Genomic DNA, 9,315 nt, shown 5'->3' with positions numbered 1-9,315 from the left:
CTGGAAGATGGCTCTACACAGGAAGAGGAACATGCATGTACCATATCCATTGGATATATTTCACACATTGGCTAAGGTGGAAAGTATACTTCCTGCTTGGATATTGCTTTACATTTTGATTATATGAGGAGTGGAACACTATGGCATTTTGATATTTAGGGTCATTTGGAGGTCTTGCAAGGCCTGGAGTTCTGTACTTTAAGGAACCCTCAGGTAATTTTTATGTATACCAATATTTAGGGACTATCACATCAACATAAGTATTTAAAATATGTTCTTTAAAAATGCAGCTGGTTTTGGTGGTACATGCTAAAGGAGGTGGAGACAGGAGGATCACGAGCTTGAGGCCAGCCTGGGCTACATATGCAGCGGGGTGGGGAGTAGTGACATACACCTTCTAATTTCAGCACTTAGGAGGCAGAGGCAGGTGGATCTCTGTGTGTGAGTTCAAGGGCAGCCTGGTCTACAGAGCAAGTTTCAGAACAACCATGGTAGCTATACAGAGAAACCCTGTCTCCAACCCCTTCAAATAATAATAATAATAATAATAATAATAATAATAGTAATAATAATGCTTATTGGGTATGGGAAATGGGATGGTTCAGCAGGTAAAAGTAATTGATGCCAAGTCTGACTACCTGAGTTTGATCCTCAGGATTTATACAGTGGAAGGGGAGAGCTAATTCCTGTATGCTCTCCTTTGGACTTTTCAAGTGTACCATGGTTTGTGTGTATGTGAGATCTCTCTCTATAAATATATGTAAAATTTAAAAGAGAAATATTTATTGCCTACAGATACTGTATAAATCTTCAATTTAGGCAGATTTCCTGCCTAGTATACACAAAGCCTTGGGTTCAATCCCAGCACTCCAGAATCCAAATGTGGTGGTGCACACCTGCAAAGTCAGGATGGAGGAGTTGGAGGCAGGAAGATTAGGAGTTCAAGGTCATCTTTGCCAGCATAGTGAGTTGGAGGACAGCCTGGGCTATATGAAACTCTGCTTGAAAAGCAAAATAAAAAAAATATTGGAAATTTCTATATGTATATATACAAACAATCATATATATATATACACACATGCATACATATATTCTATATGCATACATATACTTGTGTTACGATAAATCTTTCCACCAAAAGCCGCCGAGCCCCACGGCCATGTGTGTGCTTTGCACCAGCTGCGCGCCCAAGTTAGGGCCCAAATTAATACACAGAAACTTGTATTAGGTTCAAATGCTGCTTGGTCAATAACTAGGATTCTCAACTGTTAGCTCAGTCTTAATGATCATAAATCTATATATTTTATAAGACTTATCTTATTGGACACCTTCCATTGGTGTCCCTCCTTGCTGGTGGATCACATTGTGCCACTGGAGGAAGACCAGAGGGGAAAAGAGGGTCCTTACTGTTTGTCCTTGCTTAAATATGAGTCTCCCTGCTATGTCATTTCCAGTCTGGATCACCACTTCTCTACTACATTTCCCAGAATCCTCTTTGACTCCTAGTCCAGTCTAACTTGCTGCCTATTGGCCAAAGAGAACTTTATTTATCATCCAGTAAGACAAACACATACACAGAAGCACTTCCCCCATCATACTTGTAATTTTTTTTCCTCAAAGAAACAGTCTCGTTATACAGATAAGGCTGGCCTAGAACTCGTAACCCTCTTGCATCTGCCTCCTGAGCTCTGGGATTACAGGTGTGTATCACCATGCTGTTTTCTAATTTTTGATGCAGAAAATTTAAAAAATGTAAGAAAGGAGAAAAAAAAGTAAGGTAATAAAGAGAGTTTACTACCAAAGACTGCTGTGTTTTCTGATAGAGTCTTTCATTTGAGCCAATTTACTGTTCCTATCTACTATCTATCTATCAATCTATCCATCTGTCTATCCATCTTTCAGGGTAAGAATTGAATCTAGTGCCCTGTTCATATCAGGTAAGACATCTATCATGGAACTATATGTTTTGTTTTTGTTGCAAATGGGAAGACGCACACAACTAAGAATCAACAAATACCAAAGGCTTAGAAAGGAAAGCATTGCCTTAGCCTCCCACTTTCCCCTGCAGTCTGCTTCCTGAGGCCCCTGGTTAGGACTCTATATTTCTTCCGCATTTACTCTTTACTTCTGAGCAATATGCTCATCAAATACATTACACATTTAGTTGTTTATTTTGGATATGATCTCTTGGCTTCCTATTGTAGCTGATGATTTAGCTCATTTTAAATTTTATACTGTTTATTTTTTTGAAGCAGAGTTGGATTTTCATTAAATGACATTTAAAAAATAGATTCTACGCATGAGAGTTAAGAGGAGGGAGACACTCAAAAAGAAAAATACGCCTGAGAGCAGGGGTGTGGGCTTCTCTGAGTGTCTTAGGGCTTAGTTAGCGCTCTACTTAGTTCTCCTTCCTCCTCTGCCTTCCTTCCCCACCCTTTCTAACACAGTGAGCTCCACATTGGGGCGTCCAGTGATAGTCATCTTCCTATTATTGGGTCAAATTGCACATTGCTTTGTTTTTCTGCAGTTAACAATGATAAAATTATGTTAATTTTAAAATTTTTATAGTTTTCAGTTGGACCTACCAGTTATGAAAGATGTCAGAATGAAAAATGCATTATTTATATTTAACTCTGATAAGGTAATACTATTAGGAGCTCTTGAGAGAGAAGCTCTCATGCACATGTACTTGATGACAAAAACCATCACAAAAGACTGCCAGTATACCCTTGCACAAACGCCACTGGAGCATCACAGACACTTCTGCAAGGGGAACTGATAGAGTATTCTGGGCTATTGCCAACTTAGTTACTAACCAAAAGGTTAGTACTTGGAACAATCTTGTAGTTTTCTTGATTTTGCTTTTTAAAATGTCCCTTGCCTCAACATACCTGGATATGCTCAGAAATGACTATGGTACATGTATCAAAATCTATCCTTGAATTATTATTTTTGAAAAAAAATCTTATTATTTAGCTTCACACTATACACCACAGCATATTTTTATTCTAAATACTTCAACAGATCTTTCCCACAAAATTCCTTGTAATGGCCTTCCAAATGCTTAAACAAACCGCACAACCCGCCCATGGTGGATGCCTTCCTTAGAAAGCTCCTGTTTGTCTGCCTTGGTTTCTGCCTCTGCTGGTCCAGGTTTTCTGCCTTGATACACATCCATTTTCCTGTTGATCATCTGTGTTCGTTTCTTTTTTCTTCTGCTGCTTTTGTTTTGAGAATTTGCATGAGATGGGTGATGTCCTAGGTTGATTCCTAGTTTTATCCCTTTCCTCTCAGGTCCCTCTTATTTCCACGTGAGTTGGTTTTTAGTCAGCTTTCTCTAACAACACTTCTCTAGAGTTGTTGTTTGTTTCAGCTACAATGCTGTAAAAAAGAGTCACTTCTTACACGTGCTTCCTTTAGTGTGTAGGATGGACCTTGCACAGCCTAGCTAGGCACTGTGCTACAGAACTTTTGTCTTCCTTGCTCTTCTAGTCAACTCACGTTGCATGGATGCTCTCTGTCTGTCTGTAGTTTATGTGTCTCTGAGGATAGTAATTGATACTTCCTTTGAATTTTATACTGCTCACCACATTGATAGTCTTTTCTTCTCTCTCTTTTTTTCTGGTCATTTTATTACTTTATTTATTCATCAGACACATATGTGCCAGAGATTGTTGATGATGTTGGAGTCACTTGTAATGACAAATAAGATGAATGTTCCTGCCATTATGAATATCATAGTCTAGCGAGAGAGGATCATAAATGAACGAATTCGATTCTGACCATGAACAAGAATAAAGCTGGCTGAAGTTACTGTTTTTGAAAATGGTTAGAAGTGTAAAGAACTCTCTGTCTCAGAGTCTTGCTTCCTGCACTGTGATGACGCAAAGCGTGTGCTCAGTTGGGCCTGCGCATTAGCGTTTCTGCCCATTGCGGCTTTGAATGGGTTGGGCTTGGTTACAGGGCGATGGCAGTTATCCAAGAGAAGTTTCCAGAGGATGAACTGTAAGAGTCTGGGTTATAGGAGGGCCATTAAGGCTGACCTATTCAGTGCGGCCCTTGGGAGTTAACACTGTTTCATTATTCCTTCACAGCCTCACTGGGGCTGGGCAGGGTCAGGGATCAATGTACGTCATTCGACAGCTGTTTTTGAAGCATGGTCTGCGTGTGTGACCTACAGTGAAAGATGGTGACAAGAATAGAGGGAACAATGGCAGACCTTAGACATTCCTGAAGTAATTTTTCTTATCCTCTCCCCCTTTGTTCCTGGTTTATGTCGGAAGAAATTAAGGCACAAAGAGACTAAGTAACTGTCCCTGCATGTCACCCAGGAAGTTGGAGAAGGGAGCTGGCATTTGCATTAAAACAGGCTTTACAGGTTCTGTGGCTATATTAAAACAAAGTCAAAAGCAACTCGTTGTAGTTGGACACGGAGGAGCACTTCATAACCCGGCATTTAGTTAGCTGGGGCAGGAAGGTCCCAAGTCTGAGGACAGCGAGACTGTCTCAACAAAACAAACTACCACCCACCCATGCAGTCAATCAACAAAAACCACCAAACAGCAACTTCTAGAAAGTCCCCAAAACAACAATAACAGCAAACTGCTTAAACGGCTTGGTTAGAGGTAAAAATAAATAAATAATAATAATAAAAATTGGGGGCTATCTGCCTTCTCTTCTGTGGGTCTTCAGTGTGCTTCAGTGTCTTCTGATTCCCCAAGGAGGGAGAATTGGGGACCACATTCCCTGCGCAAGGGGATTCCAGCTTTCTAAACCCCTGTGACACTTGATGGATTCAGAGGCTCTCATATGGTCAGACCATAATTGTTCACATTCATTCACAAATGGTCTGGGAATGACTGGGTCACACTCCCCTTCCACATCTTGTAATTATTTCATCAGCAGAGATCTGAATGGATAGATGGTCAGTGCTTCCATTATGACCAAAGTTTTGCACACTCAATGCCTTATTTATGCACCTGCCTTTGTCAACCAGACAGGTCCATTGTTTTTCCTTTTCAAGATTTGCATGTTATGTATGGGTGTGTGCATGTGAGAGTGGGTATCTGCAGAGGCTAGGGGGATCGGATCTCTTGGAACTTGCCAAGGTTCCCTTTCTATCAAAGGGAATCGGGCAATCGAACTGGGGTCCTCTGGAAGAGCAGTAAGCACCCATAACTACTGGGCCATCTTGCTAGTCCTCAGATAGGTTTGTTTAAGCAAGCAATTTAGGAGCCTTCCATTCATGCCTGTGAAGCATAAGGAAGGAGACTCTTCAAAACTGGACTTGCTGTTTTAAGATTATGACTCTCACTACTCGTTGGCTTTAGAGTCAACCAAACTTGTTTTGTTAATGAATGCGGTACTTTACACCTGACTCAGCTATTTTCAATCTTTTGCTTAGTACGGTGGGCTATTCCACTTTTGACCACCAGATGGCAGAGCGCTGCTGTGCTATGGGTTGGGAATTTTTTTTTTTTTCCTGGTAAATTTTTATTAACAGTTACAATGTTGGGAAACTTTGGACATGGGATTCTTTCTATCTTCTTTTGTTTTGTGATTTTTGATGCAAGGTTTCTCTTTATTTATTCATTTAGGGTTTTCAAGACAGGCTTTCTTTGTGTTGCATAGGCTGTCCTGGAACTCACTGTATAGAACAGGCTGACCTTGAACTCACAGAGATCTGCCTGCCTCTTCTCTCAAGTGCTGGTATTAAAGGCATGTGCCAGCACAGCCCAGCAAGGTCTCACCTTAAATATGTGATCCTCCTGCCTCTGTTTCCTGGGGTTGGGATTACAGAAGTGTACCACCATGCCTAACCTTTGCTATGATGCTGTCTTTCTGTGTTGATACTTAGGATGGTTTGATTGAGCCACAAACAGACTTTGATAGAAAGGGCTTCTTTTTTGTTTTGTTTTTTATTTTTATTAATCATTTTCTTAGCTGCTAGTGTTTATTTCCTTGATGGTATTTGGTGTTGTTTGAGACAGGGTCTCACTATGTATCACTGGCTATCCCGGAACTTGCTATGTAGACCAGGCTGGCCTCGAACTCACAGAGATCCACCTGCCTATGCCTCCCAAGTGCTGGGACTAAAAGCTCCTACCACCTTACCCAGCTACTTCTTAACATTTTTATTTTTTCACTTCGAAGGAGTAAGTGAAGAAAAATGTTGGGTTTAAAAACTCTTTCACTTCTGCCTCCTTGTTTAGGATGCTGTGCTGTGTCCCGAGGGACCTGGAAACACCTTCCTCCTTTGAACTGGCACCTTAAGAGCAAAGATACTAATAAGGGTCTACAGGGACAGCGAGAGAGATAGCTCTGGCTTTTGTAGCCGGACGCTATTTTTAGAGAGAGACGAGAATGAAGATTCATGTACGCTGACAGCAGAAATCTCCCCGTGTGGTTTGGCTGGGATAGGTTAAGGTTGTAGGGGTCTGGATTAAGCAGGGAGTTAGTTGTACAGATGACCAGACCATTTTGAGAAAAGCAAAAGTCTCATCTATAATTGCAACCCGTATGCAAGGCCTCCACTTCAAGCTGGTGTCTGAGGATTAGAAACGGATCGTGTGGGGTAAGGAAAGCTTCGTGGCCTCTTGTCACTGCCTTTTATTCCGTTTGCCCAGCTCATGAGCTCAATAGCTCATGAGGGGGAGTCAAGTGTCAGAAGCTCTGGCCTGACTATAGGTTCCAGGAGAGGGCGAAGCAAACCAGGTTGTCCCTGTTGTGAACGGTCTGTGTCCGTCTCCTGCAACTGCTCCCTCTGGTGGTCAGAAGTGGCATTTGCTACTAACCTGGTGCTCAGACTGCCCAGCCTGCCATCAACTTTTTCTTCAGCTTACGCATTTCACCCGGAGGGCTCTGGAGATCACTGGGCCTTCTGCCCTTGACTCCCAAAACTGTCCCCTGCCCCAAGACAATGAAAAAGCTATATCCTGTCACTCTTTCCCCGGAGTGTGTTCTCACCAAGAAGCCAGCAGTCCCCACGGCAGCCAGGGCCAGGGGTTTATGAGGGCATCTTGCTACCTCCGAGCTCTCGTGTGAGACATTGGAAGGATGAACGAGTTGCCCTTTCTCAATAATTCGAACTTTCAGCTATGTTTTGAGACCCTTGAATTGTCAAGGCCATGCAAGTGGAAAGTATTACGATTATTTATTGCTACAATTGCCGTCTGTCGGCTTCTCAGCTGACACCCAAGGCCCCTCATCCATCTCTCCGAACCTCAAACAGATTACCAATGCTTAAGAAGAGAAGTGCTGTCATGCAAGATTCATTAAGAGATGCAACTTGCAGAGACCTCCTCTTGAGCATCTGACATCACCGAGGGGATTGACATAAAGCAAGCTGTCCCCAAGCACTGGCGCTGGCGCTGAGGGCTCTGAGCTCCGATGCCGGACCTCTGAAGCGGGGGCTTTTTATTTTCAGAAGGCATTGTCTTGGTGTAGACACGGCAGCTGTTTTTCTGACACCTTGTCTTGTCCTGAAAGACACATCGGTTATACCTTTCCCGACATCAGAGGGTTTGTTAAAGACTGGTTGAAGAGAATCATAATAAAAATCTATAAGCACGGGCGCTTATGTATTTCACTTTGATTGAATTCCTTCTGGTATGAAAGTCGCCTATTTTGTAGCATTCAGCATGGTGTCCATCTGCTGATGGAATACTCCACGTGAGCGCTGAGGGGCAGCGGGCAGATAAGGGAGAGAATAGGCCAGGCTGTGTGGAGTGGAGATACTATTACTTTCTGAGGGTGGCCGGCTTCGGCAACACTCAAACCCTCATTTCCTTCTTGGCTTTCTTTTTGTGGAGGTGAGTTTCTTTTTCCTACAAGGTGGAGTGATTTTCTGATACAGCTGAGAGTCGTCTTTAAGAGAAAAATCACACCATCTACTAATCAAATAATAATAATAAAAAAAAAAGGCTGAGTGAACACTGCGTTGAAGCTGCTCATTCAGCTGCTCTTAGGCAAAAGCTCCACTGTCTTTGTTTGGCTTTTGGAGACAGGGTTTTACTATGTAGCCCAGGCTAACCCTGCACTTGAGGTTCTTCTGCTTCAGCCCCTTGAGTGCTAGGATTACAGGGCTGTGCCCTATGTTCAGGTCCTCTTAGATGCTCAAATAATGTGTGTGTATGTGTGTGTGTGGGGGCTGTATTTTTGTGTTTTGTTGTTTTTGGAGCCTGTCCAGGAACTCAGCTCTATAGTCAGGCTGGCCTCAAACTCACAGCAGTCCACTTGCCTCTGCCTCCAGACTAAAGGTGTGCGCCACTACCTCCCAGCTCAAATAAGGTTTTTTGAAGGCAGGATCTCATGTGGCTCAGGCTGGCCTCAAATCTTTCCATGTAGCTGAGGGTGACCTTGGACTACGGATCCTCCTGCAGCCACCTCTCCCAGTGCTGCGGCTACAGATGTGAGTTATATCTGTCTGGGTCTAGGTGTTCCCGGGATCTAGCTCCCTCCATGTCCCCAGTGCCGGGCTTTGCCTGTTAGGCTATCTCCACACTCAGTCCCCATTTCTCAATTTTTTTTTCCTTGAGCAGGTTTCCCACCTCTGTGGATCCAGTCATTGCTGCCACAGGTGCTGGGAGAGGCATCCCTGTACCACCTAGTTTGGGGGGGGGTGTCAGTGCGTCAGTCTCTCCCTATCATGCCTCATTGTAACTATAGTTACATAATCACTGTGCCGTGTTGGGTATCGTGCCCCGGACCACCACAGGAGGGCAGGAACATGGAGTGTCAGGGGTGTGGGCAGGATACCATGTCCTCCTACTAGCTCCCCATTCCTGAGCCTGCTGACTATATCTGTGGTAGAGAACCGTCCTCTGTTATAGCAGCTATCACCTGCCTCAGAGCAACTGCGACTATGTGCAAGGGAACCCTGAGATTCCATATGTTGACGGTTATTCCCTCATAGAGGGAGGGGGGCAGCTAGTGAACCCTCACCTAAGAATCTGGCCACTGCCTCCTGCACCTCCCAGCCAGCTGTATGTAATCCAGTCTAAATGCATATGGTCTTGTGGCCTCAGAAGGTGCAAGAGCATATAGACCATAGGTTGACTGAATTGGGGCTCCATCTGGGTGATCATGGAAAAACTGGCAAACATGCTGGGGTGAGACTTTGCGGCTATGCGACTGTTTTGGGGTCACCAACACAGCTGTAAGTAATTGCTCCCCTATGCTCTGTAAGTAAGCCATAAACTCATTAGTTCCCAAGGTTGGACTTTGGCTTGTCATTGGTGCCTGATAACAAAGGATTGTTTGTTTGAGTCTCCCCAGGGAAAGAGATCCACCAAATAATGTTTTATCATCTTTCCA

The sequence above is a fragment of the Cricetulus griseus genome, chromosome 2, assembly GCF_003668045.3.
Source record: "Cricetulus griseus strain 17A/GY chromosome 2, alternate assembly CriGri-PICRH-1.0, whole genome shotgun sequence".
NCBI classification, from domain to species: Eukaryota; Metazoa; Chordata; class Mammalia; order Rodentia; family Cricetidae; genus Cricetulus; species Cricetulus griseus.
This window is presented reverse-complemented; position numbering follows the sequence as displayed.